Raw genomic sequence first — 15,928 nt, forward strand, 5'->3', positions numbered from 1 at the left:
AAGAGTTAGGTTACTAATACAAAGGAACATGGTTTGAACCCATGTTCAATCTCCTCCCATGTGATTAACTTCCTCTGAAAACCCAGTGGAAGGTCAGCTATGAGTCGATTCTGACTTGATGGAACAAAACAACAATATCAGACCGAGTGAATCAAAATTCTGGGTGTAACCTGGAAATGTGTGTTTTAACAAGCCCTCCAGATTTATCTGATGCATGATAAACACTGAGATGTGTGGGATGGACAATAACCAACTCTGCCACACCAGGCTTGTCTGAATTTTGCATAATGTGCCAGTTACTGGGCTTTGTACGAACACGTGCAGAGCACAGTATAAACTTTTAGCTCACTAGGTTTCCTTGCATATATTTCAAAGAAAGTCTCAATATTTTGGGGTTTTTTTTTAAATCTATTTGTTTTCAAGATTATGGAAAATCTGGCCTCCAGAAAAGCAACAGGCTTACTGCATTATTCGGAATAAAGCATTAAAAAGCAGGGTATTATCAAGAGTGAATCCGTGGGGTAACATGAAACACAGGCGAGACTTCATCTATTGTCTAGATACTAAGGTAATGTTTTACAACTGTTGAAATTCCATAAGAGTTGTGTTTTTTAAAATATATACAAAAAGCACATTTCCCATAACTGTTTCTTGAATAAATATTGAGACTACAAATAAGTCAGGCAAAAATAATTCTACTATATGCTTTTCAAAACACTCAAACGTACACACACCTCTGGGGCCCCTAAGAGGACACCTGCCACACTACAACCATCTGCTTGAGGCTCACTGTTCAAACGAAAGGGAGCTCAGGTTGCATCGTCCCTAGGGAGATGGGCCAATCTAAAGAGCATGCTCCGTGGAGGTCCACACCCACCAGGGGCTCCAAGAGAGAAAGAGGAGAGAACAGCCTCCTCCCACACAGTTTACTGCCTCAGAAGGGGGTCAGCTTATGAGTAAGCTCCAACTCAACAGCAGTAAGAGAGAAGATGCAAAGAGCCCTGCCTGGCAGAGCATAGTAGCTTAAGTGTTGGGCTGCTAACCAACGGGCTGGCAGTGCAAACTTACCAAATTCTGCAAAGTAAAAAGAAGAAGCAGTCTTCTCTCTTGAAGATTTAGAATCTCTAAAACCTGATGGAGGGTCATCATGATTCCAAAGCAACTGGACAGCAGGGGCTAGTTTGGTTTATTCAGAAGAAAAAGTTTCTAAGTGATACAAACAGTTAACAGGCTTGGTTGCTAACTAAAAGGGTGGAGGCTCAAGTCCATTCAAACACGCCTCTGAAAAAAGACCTGACAATCTATTTCTAAAAAACACAGCTATTGCAAACTCCATGGAGCACAGTTTTACTCTGATAGGTGTGGGTTTCACTAGGACTCAAAATCAACTCAGTAGTAATTGATGGAGGTCTAATGTTCAAACGCAAACGCCACTGCAAGCGAAGGACAGGACACAAAATGTTAGTCAATGATGTCACAACAGCTGAGGAAGACTGAGGGTAGACTGGTATTTTGGGATCCACATCTGGCTATTCAGCCAACTAATAGGCTACCACACAGGAGAGCTAAACCAGAACTCTGTTTCAAAGCCATGTTAGTGTTTCATTGATTCAGCCAGACTGGAACTGAGGCATTAGGGCTAATGAACAATATTAACCAAGTAATTCTTTTAGATAGAGGCAAAAAGATAGCACATTTTATAGAGAAGAGAGTTTTAGGAAAGCATATCTTGGACTTAATTACATTACTCCTTAAGCTACTCCTTAAATTCAGGGACTTACTTTGTTGACTAAGGAAGTCCTCAATGAGATGGATTAATTCAGTGACTGGGGTAATGGGGGTAGGTGTGTCAGAGACAATAAGATTGGCACAGCATAGAGCAGGGTTTGGGGCTGCTGTACATAGGGTCGTTATGAGTTGCAGGCAATTCAAAGGCACATAACAACAACAAGTACAATTGATAAACTGATAGAGTGAGATGGTCAAATGGAGAGAATATTAACTAAGTCAAGGGTTTACAACCTATAGATTGATACCAGAGGTAGTCAGTAATTATTGCAAAGGTCTTCAACTCCTTTTGTGTAATAAGCACCCTATTACAGATTACATAATGAAAATTATAAATAGTATGATGAGTGTTACATGTTGTTGAGTTAGAACCAAACTCATAGTTGACCCTCCAGCAGATTTTCAGAGGCTGTAAATTACATGGGAGGAGGCTGTCCATCTCTCACCCATCGAGGAACTGGAGGGTTCAACCATGTAGCTTTCAGTTGGCAGCACAGCTCCTTACCTCTAGACCACTTGAATATTTTATAAGTGCTCTGCTGGCCACTCAGTAGGGAGTAGTGCTGCCAAATCCAACGTGGGCAGTTCAAATCCACCAGCTACTCCAAGAGAGAAAGATAGAAAATCTCCTCTTGCATCGTTTATAGCCTCTGAAAACATACCAGTGTGTCAGGAAATAGTCAATTCTGACTTGAAGGCAATTAAGGTCAGCTCTAGCAGCTTTTCAGAGGCTTTCATGGATAAGATTGCTCATCTTTCTCCTTTGGAACAGGTGGTAGATGTGAGCTGTCACAACACAACTGTGAAACGTCACCTCACATGCCTTGATATACTGTCAGAAAGGGCCAGTCCATGGAAAAAGACATTATTCTGGGAAAGATAAGGGATTAATGGAAAAGAAGTCAACCCTCAACAAGGTGGTTTGATGTAGTGAATGCAACAATAGGCTACAGTGTGTCAGGGATTGTGCGGATGGCACAGGATAGGGCAAGGTTCAGCTCTGTTCTTCACAAGGTTGCTGAGTTATAGTTGACTCAAAGACACCTAACAACACTCCATATTTGTTTACATTTTTCAACAATTACAATTTGCTGCACTTTCTTATAACCTCCAAGTACACATAAAATAAAACCAAAAACTTACTGTCAGGTCAGTTCCAATTTATAGCACTTCTATAAGGTTTCAAAGTCATGGTGTTTAGGAAATAGATCACCAGGTCTATCTTCTCACCCATCTCTGGATCGGTATGGACTGTTAACTTCACAGCTCAGTTTATCCAGTTTTACTACCCAGATTCTCCAAGAGTGCATGTAGTCCAGTTTGAAAACTGTAAACCTGAGCTACAGAAAATCTAGAGAATTGCTTCATATCACATTGGGTTTATGTTTTAATGCACCCATTAAGTACTTTTCAATGGCTTCTCTGGTGGTTCAAATCTACCAGTGCTACCAGTGGCTCCACCGGGAGAAACGCAGCCTCCAATAACATGCTAGACCGTCAGCTATAAATTGGCCCAGATTAAAAAACAATGAAGCTTTAGTATATAATTTTAATTGGAATTTTAAAAAGAAATCAACGCGTGAGTATTACTAAATTATATTCTGTTGTCGTTGTTGTGTACTGTGGTGTCGGAACCAACCGACAGCTGACTCTCCAGAGTATTTTCCAGGGCAGTTAATCACCTGGAGGATACTGCCCCTCCTTTTCCCACAGTGCAGCAGGCCTTGAACCACATGCCTTCCAGATTACAGCACAGCTTCTCACCACGAAGGCACCAGAGCTCCCTAAAAACACATTTACTAGTCTGTGCTTCACATCTGGGGCTGAGAGTGGAAATATGAAAGATTACAACCTGTCAAATGACAGCTCTCACCAACTTGAAGGGAACGAACAATGAACATTTTATGAAATGCCATTCCAGAATCAATCATCAACAGTAACTAAAATGCATTTCTCAAACACTCAAAGTGTGAGCACTTTTTAAAGGAAAAATAATCTTTGATTTTAAGGTAAAACAAATATCCATTTACTTTTCTATCTTTTATCAAAATGTTACTAACTTTAAAGATAAAACCAAACTTCATATTCACTATTCCTGCTTATTTCTTACATATCTACAAAACTAAAACAAATTTATTCGTTAAATGGAAACAAAATATACAAACTCTGATTACCAGTTTTAGGTTGTTGTTGTTATGTGCCATCAAGCCACTTTTAACTCATATGACTCTATGTACAAGAGCTCTAAACCCTGCTCTAACCTGTGTCAACCTCACTGTCTCCGACACACCCACTCCCACTAACCAAATCACTGAATCGATCCATCTTATCGAAAGTCTTCCCTCCTGCATTGTCGCTCCACTCTCTCAAGTATGACGTCCCTCTCCAAGGACTGGTCCCTCCTTGCAACATGCCCAAAGTATATCAGCTTCACCCTCTCCTGTTTGTCCTCCTAGCAGTCCATGATATATTCAACACTCCTGTCCAGCACCACAGCTCAAAGGCATCAATTCTTTTTCTATCATCTCTAGTCACTGTCCAACTCTCCAATGCACAGCACACAATTGTGAAGACTATAAACTGGATCAGGTGCACCTTTGTCTCCAGCCTGATGTCAAGTACTCTGGAGAGGTCTCTGACAACTGACTTTCCCAATGCAATTTGTCTTTTGATTTTCTGGCTGCTGATACCAAAAGTGTGGACTGTGGAGCCAAGCAAATTAAAACTTTGAACTATCTCAATCTCTTCACCATCCATACTGATGCTGTCAATTGGCCCAATGGTGAAAATCTTTGTTTTCTTGATGTTGAGCTTCAATCTGTATTGAAAGCTGCAGTCCTTGACCTTTTGCAGCAAGCGCTTCAGGTCCTCCTCAGTTTCAGCAAGCAGGGTTGTGTCATCTGCATAACGCAGGTTGTTGGTGACTCTCCCACCAATCCTGATGCCGCATTCCTCCTCATACAGCCCAGGGTGCCAGATGATCTGTTCTGCGTACAGATTGAAAAGGTATGGAGACAAAACACATCCCTGATGGAACCCCTTTCCAATTTTGAGCCATCCAATGTCTCCTTGCTCTGTCTGACTTGATTATACTTTAAACCAAAAAGGAAATTTTAATCTACTTAATAGTTTATACCAAAAGAAAATCATTGCAAATAAGATTCTGTTAATGAAAAATTATTTCTTAATTAACTATGAATGTACATTTGAGCACAAAAAACTTGTGAGTTCTTACTCAATTATAAAGGAGCCCTGGTGAGGTAGTAAATACTTATTAATTAGCTACCTGCAAGATCAGCAGTTTGAACCACCATTGGTTGGTGGGAGAAAGATAAAGCAGTTTACTCCTTTAAAGATTTACAGTTCTAGAATCCCTGTGGACAGTTATATTCTGTCCTACCTATGGACTGCGAAAAAGTGGACAAATAGATATACTGAAGGAAGTACAGCCAAAGTGCTCCTTAGAGGCAAGGATGACAAAGCTTTCTCTCCCATACTTAGGGCATGTCGAGTGCTGTCAAGTTGGAATCGACTCATAGCTGACCCTTCATCAGGTTTTCAGAGGCAGTAAGTCTCCGGGGAAGAGAATGTCCATCCTAGTTCCAAGTAGCAGCTAGTGGATTTGAACTGCATTCCTCTGGCATTGCCTCACAGCTTCTTACCCCTAAGCTACCAGAGTGTGGTGTAAGGGGCTATTCCTTAAAAGGGGACAACATGCTTGTAAATGTGTTGTTTCAATAAGAAGAAGACCTTCAACAAGATGGATGATGGACACAGTGACTGCAGCTATGAGCTGAAGTATGTCAGAGGTGATGAGGTTGGCACAGGAGAGGACAGGGTGCAGACCTGTTATTCATACTCAGCTCAACTTAACAACAACAAAGGGTCATTAAGAGTTAGAATCCAATTCATGGCAATGAGCCTTTTGTTTTGTTTTGTTTATTCAGCTCTAATGCATCAAGATGATCAAGAACATGCTCAATTTTTATAATAATCCAAGTGTATTTTTAAAAACATAATAATCTTGTATAAAATGCACATCATTCTAAGAGTACATCTATAATACTATCCTCACCTTTCCCCACACTAGTTTTAGATGTGCAGCTTTAATGAGGGAGAATTCAATGTAGGTGAATGCAATGAATGTTCTTCTCATGCCCCATGTTTCTAACTATTTGCCTATATCCACCACTAAACACTAAGCAGAATTTCCCATAAAGAAACATACTGTCTAGTTCATCATTATATTTCTAGATCCTCATGTATTGAGTAGGACATAGAAATCCCTGCCAATACATTGACTGAGTGAATATGGGAATAAAAGTCATAGCGTGCTTTGTTACTCACTAAAAGGCCAAGCATATCAGGCAGTTCAAATCCACCAGTGGCCTCTCTCTGTGAGGGGGAAAGATGGGCAATCTCGTCTCATTAAAATTGACAACCTCAAAAAATGCAATGAAGGATGGCTATGTGTTGAAACCTGCTAATGAGAACGATTATAATAAAAATGCTGATCAACAGAATAAGGAAAAGCTGGCCTAAAAATCAAGGAAATGTGAGCAAAGATCAAAACTGGATATTACTTGTCTCTTGACCAGGAGGATGGCTTCTGATTAGATGGTCTCAACAGTTGTTGGGATGAAGGAACAATCTAGGAATCACTGACATCCATTGTGCTGCTGAAGCCTTGGAAAACCCTGGCATCCTAGAGACTGGGATTAACATTCAGTGAATGGTTTCATATTTATTTTCAAAGGTTCTTTCTGGAACCCAAGGAGATACACTCCCAAACACATATACACACACATACTTGCACATTGTTGTTGTTGTTGTGTACCATTGAATGGGAATCAACCCACAGTTGGCCCTCTATGGTTTTCCAAAAGCAGTTAATCACACAGAAGTAGATTGTGCATACTTCTCAATATATATATATGTTTGCTAGATACAAGTTGACAAGTTGTCAACTTATGCAAATATTAAAAAGGGATGGACTTGGTCATTTAAATTCATCTTTAAAATAATGATAGCTTAATTATGAAATATGATAATTATAAAGGATTTAAATGTGATCATTATATATAGTATTAATTTTATTTTCCTACTAATTGAAGAGAAGCTGGGGAGGGGAAGAGAAAGGCACTAATTAGGCTGGAAGTCAACCTTCTATTCATTAATTTTTGTTTGTTTTCCAGATTTCTTGAGCATAATCAAATTGTCTGTTTTCTAGGTGTGAATTGTAAAAACATGCAAATACAAGCCAAAAAGACCCTCTCTTTTTTAAGTAAGCAAAAGATAATCTTTGTGTGCTCAGAAAAATACAATTCAATATGTATTGTACAGTCATATTTCCACCTCCTTAGAAGATAAATTGTAATATAGTCTGCAGGCAAAGGTCTAACAACTGCCAGCACATTTGTTTTATCTATCCTCAGGGACAGATGTGACAAGAGAGACTGATCATATGATCTAGTAAGATTGGAGGAAATGATATAAAAATACTTTCCTTCGTTATGTAATTTAAGATACAAAGCAGAGTTTGTTTTAACTAGAAGTTTTCCATATAGATGATTATTATTTAAATAATTATTTTCATGTTAATTTGCTCAAATTTCCCTTTAATCTCAAAATATAACCTAATTACAACAGGATGTACCTTAAGTTCAGAGAGTTGGGACAAACATATGTACCATAGTTTTCTTGTTGAACTGCTACTTAATCAAAAATTGTTCTGAGTACTTACCATGATCTTTTCTGTATTTTCTCTGACTCTGAATATTTTTTTCTTTTTAATTTAGTATTGAGGGAATATATATTACCTGTAAATTCCCTCATATCCTTTGAGAAGATGAAGGATGGAATAATCAAAAGAAAGAAGAATGAATATATGGATGAATATCCAGAGAGGGCAATGACATGTTGCTAGTGCATAATACCATAAATAACAGAGTATAATGCAATATATAACAATGTACAAAACTGTATAATACAAATCCTAATGGTGTAGGAAACGAGCAGGGTTAATAATAGACGAGACTGTCTGAAAATGTATCTTTAAGCCTCACATACCCTGCAAAAAAACTCCAGCTCAACAATCAGCGAGATTTTTCTGTTCTTTATCAAGGCTGTCTGTGGACATTGTTCAAGAAAAATCTCATAATTTTTTCCTTTCCTTCTCCTCAGTGGATTTTCACTCTTACCGTTTTCTCCTAGCTTCTTCTTCCTTTTGTTATTTTGTACCATGAGGTCCTCTGTGACACATAGAACCCGATGAAAAACAGCTCTGAAAATTGCCCTATCCTAAGCCAGCCTCAACATCTCTGACACACTTGGCCTCATTGCTACAGTCATTGTGTCAATCCAGCTTGCCAAAATTCTTCCTCTTGCTCCTGAAAAATTGCATATCCTACTTCACAGATAAATTCAAGGCATTCAAATATGAATGTCATATCTCTTTGTTACAGATTCACTGAGTTTATTATCGTTCAGCTTTTGACTCTTTTTAAACTTTTAGTTTTGATCTGAGTGAATGGTTACAAAGAAACTGGTTTTTCATTCAATCATCTGAACACATTTTTTTATGGTACTAACTGCGGTACTCAAATTGTAACAGCACTCCTCCCATTTCCCCCTCAGGACTCCATGTCCCTTCATCCTTCTAGCCTATTCCTTCCTGACCTCTGAACTTTTTAACTGGACAAATTCTTCCCTTTGGATATATGATTGATTGTTCTAAGACATAAGTATACCAAGTATATCCTGAGGCTATTTATTGTTCATCTTATAGGCATGTGAATGTTTGACTGAAAGTTGAGCCACAAGGGAAGGTGCTTGATTTTCTTGAACTCTGTGAAGCATTTCACGCTAAGCACTGTTTTCTTGCTAGCAGTGTCTTCTTGCTAATCATAGCATTCCTCTACTTCCAGATATCCTTTACATGGCTGGTTCTTCCTTCTCAGATCCTTTCACAGGTTCTTCTACCTCAGTTTATATTTGTTGATTATATTGTTGTTGTTGTTATGTGCCATTGAGTTGCTTGCAACTCAAAGCAACCCTATGTACAAGAGCCCTAAATGCTGCTCTATCCTGGGCCAACCTCACCATCTCCGACACACTCATTCCCACCACCGCAATCACAGAATCGATCTCTCATCTAGGGTCTTCCTCTCCTGCGTGGTCCCTCCACTCTCACAAACATGATGTCCCTCTCCAAGGACCAGTCCCTCCTTGAAACATGCCCAAAGTATGTCAGACGAAGCTTCAGAATCTTCAACTCCAAGGAGGATTCTGGCTTCACCCTCTCTAGGACAAACCTGTTTGTGCTCCTAGCAGCTCATAGTATATGCAACACTCTTCTCCAGCAGCACAGCTCAAAGGCAACAATTCTTTTTCTATCATCCCTAGTCACTGTCCAGTGATTACTACAAGACTAGTTTGTAATGTTGTTGTTAGGTGTTGTTAAGTAGGCTTCACAGCAACCACGTGAACAATATATCTAAATATCTAAACCCTCTACTATTTCATCCTCCTCATCTCTGACACACTTGAGTGCATTGCTGCAGTCATTATGTCAATCTGTCTCGTCGAGAATCTTCCTTTCTTTCACTGATCCTCCACCTTGCCAAGCATGAAATTCCCCTCCAAGGAACAGACTCTGCTAGCAACATGCCCAAAGTATCTAAAATGAAGCTTTGTTGCCTTGCCCCCAAAAAGTATTCTGGCTGCATTTTCTCCAAGACATATGTGTTTCTTCTTTTGGTAATCCATAGAATATTCAGTGCTCTTCTCCAGCACCACAGCACCAAAGGTAGCAATTATTCTTCTATCACCCTTATTTATTGTTCAGCTTTCAGATGCATAACAAGATGGAAAAGACCTTGAATCAGGTGCACCTTAGTCTTCAAATAGACATAACTGCTCCTCAGTTTTTTGGAGAGGACCCTGACTGCTCCAGTGTAATACATTTCCTGACTGCTGGTGCCAACGCTGATTATAGACCCAAGTAAGATGAAATCACCAACGACTTCGATTTTGGCTCCATCTATCATGATATTGCCTATCAGTCCAGTGGTAATGATCTTTATTTTCTTGATGTTGATACGCAATGTAAATTGAAGGTGGTACTTTTTTATCTTCTGCAACAAGCGCTTCAAGTCCTCCTATTCTCAGCAGGCAAGGTTGTACATCTGTGTAATGCAGGTTGTTGGTGAGTCTTCCTCCAATCCAGATCTCACATCTTCTTCACAGACTCCAGCTACTTAAATGATTTGCTCAGAATACTGATTTAATAGATATAGAGAAGGAATACAACTCTGATGTATACTTTTCCTGATTTTTAAATTGCGCAGTGTTCCCTTGCTCTGCTTAGACAACAGCTACTTAGTCTAAGTATAAATTCCATATAAGCATAATTAAGTGTTCTGAGATTCCCATTCTTCTCAATGTTAATCATATATAGTTTGTTATGATCCACACAGTCTCATGTCTTTGAATAGTCTGTAAAACACAAATAGACCTTCTTCTGGTATTCTTTGCTTTCAGCCAGGATACACCTGACATTAGCCACTTCAAAACCCAGTTTTAGGTTCTTTCCATGTTCTTGCGATGGTGAATAATGCTGCTCTAAACATTACTGCACAAATCTCAGTTTGTGCCTCAGTTCTTATATTCTCAGGGTATATTCCTAGTAGTGGAATAGCTGGGTAATAAGGAATTTCTATGTTCAGCTTTTTGAGGAAGCATCAAACTGCTTTCCAGAATGGTTGTTCCATTTTATAGTCCCACCTACCATGTACAAAGTAGAAGAGTTCCTTTCTCGTCGCATCCTCTCCAACATTTATTACTTGCTGCCCATTAAACTTTGCCACTGTTACTGGAATGAGATGGTACTTCATTGTGGTTTTGATTTGCATCTCTCTTATAGCCAGGTATTTGAAGCATTTCTTCATGTGTCTGTTTGCCATTCAAATATCTTCCTCTGTGAAAATTCTTTCCAAGTCTTTTGCCCATTTCGTAATTGTATTATCGGTCTTTTTCTTGTGAAGGCCCAGGACTATCCCAACAAGGATAAATATTGTATAAAACCATTAATTTAGAATGAGTATAAAGATCCAAGCGGGGTGGGAGAGGGTGGAAGCAGAGGGATGTGGAAGTGCAGGGGGAGGAAAGAATTAATTATCAGGTTGTACAATTTGATGGGTGGGGGGGTGAAGGAAATTGAAAGAATTTGTTTGAATTCATATTCAAATTTTGTAAATAAACTAGTTTTTGTTGTTAAGTGCCATCAAGTCTTAGAGGACTTGATGTCATAGTGACCTTATGAGCAAAAGACCTGAAAAATTGTATAGCTTTTATCATTTCTCCAAGTTCATAGAGTTTCTGGAAGCAAGCTATTTTGGAAGTGGATGCCACTCCTGCTACCAAGCTTGTTTTAATCGGGAGCTACACTCAACACTGTCCACCATGGGTAATCATTATCACATTTTACACATCAGTGTCATAGTTTTCAGCTTCACAGCAACCATGAGTTACCTCTGTACAACAAATGGACAGACCACTGCTATACCACTTAGAAGAATGTTTGACCAAAAACAATTAAAACCAGGCCTGAAGGCCGCAGATTAAAATCACCCACCTTTGACTTGATAGCACAACTTTCTATCCACCAGACCCACAGAACTCTCTCTTATTGGTGGTGGTGGTGTTAAGTGCCATTGAGTCACAGACTACTCAATAAATTAGTAGAAGAGAAAAAAAAAAAACACACAACAAACCAACAACTCAGTTTTACCCTCCAGCAGTTCTCTGTCAATGTTCTGAGATTTTTTATGATGTTCAATATTTTGCTTTACATGTGATATCAATGATATAGTTTGATAATTTCTACATTTGGTTGGATCATCTTTCTTGGGAATAGCAAGCAATTTTTCCTGTTTTCAAGTCTGGAAATTATCCTCAATCCCACTAAATTAGGATAGGTTTAGTTTCCTACTACCAGCTAGGCTTAACTCCATGTTGCCAACTGGGTGTAGGTCTGTCTATTCTACCTGTACTTATTCTGGGCACAGCCTAAAGTAAGCAGTGGCAAGGCTGGAAATGTTACTCTCCCAACAGATCACCAGAACAGAAGAAAACATGTCCAACTTCACAAGCACTTTCCAAGCCTTTGTTTATATCATGTTCACATCCCATTCTCTCACTCATTGCCATCAAATCAGAAGCAACTCATTGCTTACACTCTACTGAATTTTCTAGGCTGAAAATCAAATGGAAGGAGATCACCCATCTATCTCTGCCTGAACAACTGACGGATTTGAACCAACAGAGAGGTGTGGCCTTTAGGTTACTGGAGCAATTCCCTATGGACTGTGTTAGTGGAGCTCTCATTAACTATGCAAAGTACATAGTCAGTGCCAATGTCAAGATCCAGATATACAATTTACCTGTGATGAAGCCACTGCAAGAATATAGAGTGTGATTCAGTTACAAGGAAGCAAAGAGCAAAGGCTAATATTCACTTTTGTTTCTAGAGTGTTTTTCAGGGGCCCTTCCCCCTTTTTTCTCTTCCTGCCTCTTACTCATACTCATTGTATATTAATGATCCTCACATCCACAAAGCAGCAAACCAACCTTCTCTACTGATTTGATCTGTAATGTCAGTTGTCAAATCTCTAGTTGGAAGTCCAATAGACATATGGAGTGAAAACTAAATAAGTCAAAACAGTGTGACTGCATGTCTTATCTGTCTACATATGAGCCTGAAATTGTGACTGCCATGCAATTAATATGCACCAAAGGGTTATTATGTACCAAGCACTGTTCTTGGGATAAGTAAGAAATCAGTTAAAGAAATTAAATTTACATCCTACCTACCTTACACTCCACATGCTTATTAAAGAAATCTAAAGGATTCATCACAGTAGTTAGAGCTGAGGCAATGGTGGAAGCCGGTGGAGTAGTCTATCAATGCAGACACTTGTCTCTGTAACTCTAGTTAAGTCACAATTGTTAGCCAGCCGAATAGCTCAGAGGAAAAGTTGAAATGTGGATGAGAAGAACAAAGACCAACTGGAATCCATGATGATGAGCTGGAATCCATGAGAGCAACAGAAACAAAGATAACTGGAAGCAACACCTGTCTCATACCACTTGTACCTTGGATGCCCCCAGGCTGCCTGCTGGTACCATCCACACAGAAGGGCAAATGCATTTGGCTCGCACTTAAGGAAAGTAATAGACAAGGCCTGGTGAGAGCTAGAAAAGCCATGGGTTAGGGAGCAGCCCCCATACCAGCAAGATGAGCCGGCAGATCTGCAACAATGTGAACGACTCATAATTTCTAGTGCCCTGCACCAACCTTCATTACATAGTATGGCTCTAGTGTCATTTCTGCTTTCCAAAGCTTCAGGAAAGTGTGTCCTGCAGTAACCCAAAAACATATAAATCATACAAAAGAGAACACTGGGAAACATAATTCCAAAATAGCTAACTGGACACAGCAAAAAGGCACCAACATTTGGCTTAAAACAAAACACATCCAATAAACTTAAATGGAATCTTAATGGCGTTATAACATTTGGATAATGCCAGAGGTCAAAGAATTCACTCCAAAGACAAAAATAAGTATGGCAAGTTACTGTCAACAAGTTGAGCTCAATTCAGAGATTTATCATCAATAAAATGAAGTTAATAACATAATTGCCAGAAAACTTAGATTTTATGAGATATGATTAAACAATGTTAAATCAATATAAAAATGCCAAATGTTATGTATTGCTAATGAGAAGAAATATAACTCATTGAACAAGAGCGCTCCGCAACTCAGAGGGCACTTGGAGCCATTTACTACTGCAAAGAAAGAACTGAGAGGCAAGGATGACCTGGAAAAGGGACTGCAGCAACCTACGACTACAGCATGCAGGTAGTAATTTACTCTCCTGGAAGCATCTGGCTCATCATTTTTGCTATGCTTTTCACCCATATTCTGAAGAAGGTGTCAATCACTTGACTATCTGGGTATAATTTACATAACTTAAAACAGATGTCACATTGCAATAATGGAAAAAAGTTCTATCTGGAGAGCTGAAGGGCACAGGCAAGGAATGCAGCTGCCAGGTCCTAAGGCTACACCCACAGGCATGGCCACTGCTTAGCAAGGTTTTTAAGCAGAAAAAATGTTGACCTGCTGTCGTTGGTGGCTGCAAATCAATTTCAACTCGAAGTGACCCCATGTGATGGTGTTGAACCGCCCTATGGGAAAGTTTACTAGTCATTCTGAGTCACTGTCTACTGACAGCACCTAACAACAACAATAAATCTTCACAGGAGAAGATCTCTAGGTCTTTCTCAGGGGAAGCATTGGTTGGGTTCAAAGCACTCATTTTTCTGATAGTAGTCCAGCACTTAACTGCCGCATCACTGAACTCCTTAGTTGAACTACCCCACAAATGCCCTCTTTGTTTCCCCTTTTTACCTTTTGACCTCTTTCTCTCATCATCTATTCTTCAATTCTTCTTGGTGTTAAGGAAAGAAGCCAATAAACTCATTCACACTAAGGTGTAAAAACTTGATAAGACAGCTGTAGGGTATTAACAAGGCCATAAGACAGAGAAAAATATCCCAACAATAAAATTTCAGGGAGTCTTGAGCCAGCAAAAGGGGGCGTGGGGAAGGATAACTCTGTTTAGATTTTCCACAGGTTAACCATCTCCCGGCTTAAATTGCTTTGTCCACTGTATCATTTAGAACAATCACAGACAGGACAGATGAAGACTGTTTGTTCAGTGTTAGTGTTCCCCACAAACCCCAGATGTACGAGGAATTTCCGTCTACCAGGAGTCCAGGTGATGCAATGATTAAGACCTTGGCTACTAACTGTAAAGTCAGCAGATCAAACTCAGATCAACCTCCTTACAGGAGAAAAAAAGTCTGGAGATACGTTCGCATAGAGCTTACAGCTTGGAAATCCTACGGGATGGGTATACTCTATAGGGTTCCCATGCATTGCCATTGACTCTGTAGTGGACACAGTAACAACCAATAAGGGACTAGGTGGAGGGTCAGCAGAGGAGAGGAAGACCCTCAAAGAAATGGATTGACATGGTAACTTCAGCAGTGGGTTCTGTGTGTTAGAGAATATGAGAATTGCACAGGGTAGGGAGGGATTCTGGGCAGCTCTTCATAAGGTCACTATGAATTATATTAGACTTGACATTTAACAACAACAATAACTATCCCTTCCTATACATTACTTTTTCTTCTGACTAAAACACATGTTTAATATGCTGGAATTATTTAGTTCCACATCTCTTTCTCCCTCACTGCTGAAATATCTCTCCAAAATGACTTGATTAAATCTCCAACAACATGCTCAAGTTATAATTCCCAGGGCTCAGCACCAAGCTTCAGATAGATGACAGATGAACGGATGGACAACTATTAGATAGCCATTGACGATACTGTGGAAAACACTGACATAAGAGCTTGCATAACTAAAAACAACAAAGGTAGAGAGGTAGGTTAACATTAATTATAAGGATATATTTTCAAATAGAAAAATCCAAAAGCAAATGAAATACAAAAGTCTGAAGCAATTTCCATGGCTAATAGAAGTTTCCAAACCAAATCCCAGCTTATTGTATAGAACTGTACGTGCAGGGCTCAAGATGCCAAAGGGTTCACTCATTCTTAACAGTCTGGCCTTGAAGGCACTCCTCCTAACCCTGTTGTCTGCCCTCCCCCACTATGCACCCCTTCTCTTCTCCAGTCCTTTAGCTGCTCAAATCCATTTTAATGCCAAGAGAGCTATCCACAGAGGCCTCAATTTACCAGAGCCAAAGGCAGAAAGCAGGCTATGAAATTGTTTGCAAGAGCTTAAAATAACTGGTCTGGCAAAGCTAAGCTGTACCCTGAGAGAGAGCTCCAGAGCTGAGGAGAGAAAATTCTACAGATCCTGCTGCCCGTAACTGACCACCTTGCTTTGCCCAGCAGTGTACTTCCTGCCGATGAGAATATTTCCCCCAAGGCATGACAGTCATCTAGCTTTTTATCTTTCACCCACATTTCATCTTTTAAAATGTCTATCTGAATAGTAAAAGACTGGTGGCAATGAGAGAAAGGCTTTTAATGTAATTTAATATGA

Source organism: Elephantulus edwardii, unplaced genomic scaffold (assembly GCF_000299155.1).
Source record: "Elephantulus edwardii isolate Elephantulus edwardi_28Jun2011 unplaced genomic scaffold, EleEdw1.0 scaffold00065, whole genome shotgun sequence".
Lineage (NCBI taxonomy): Eukaryota > Metazoa > Chordata > Mammalia > Macroscelidea > Macroscelididae > Elephantulus > Elephantulus edwardii.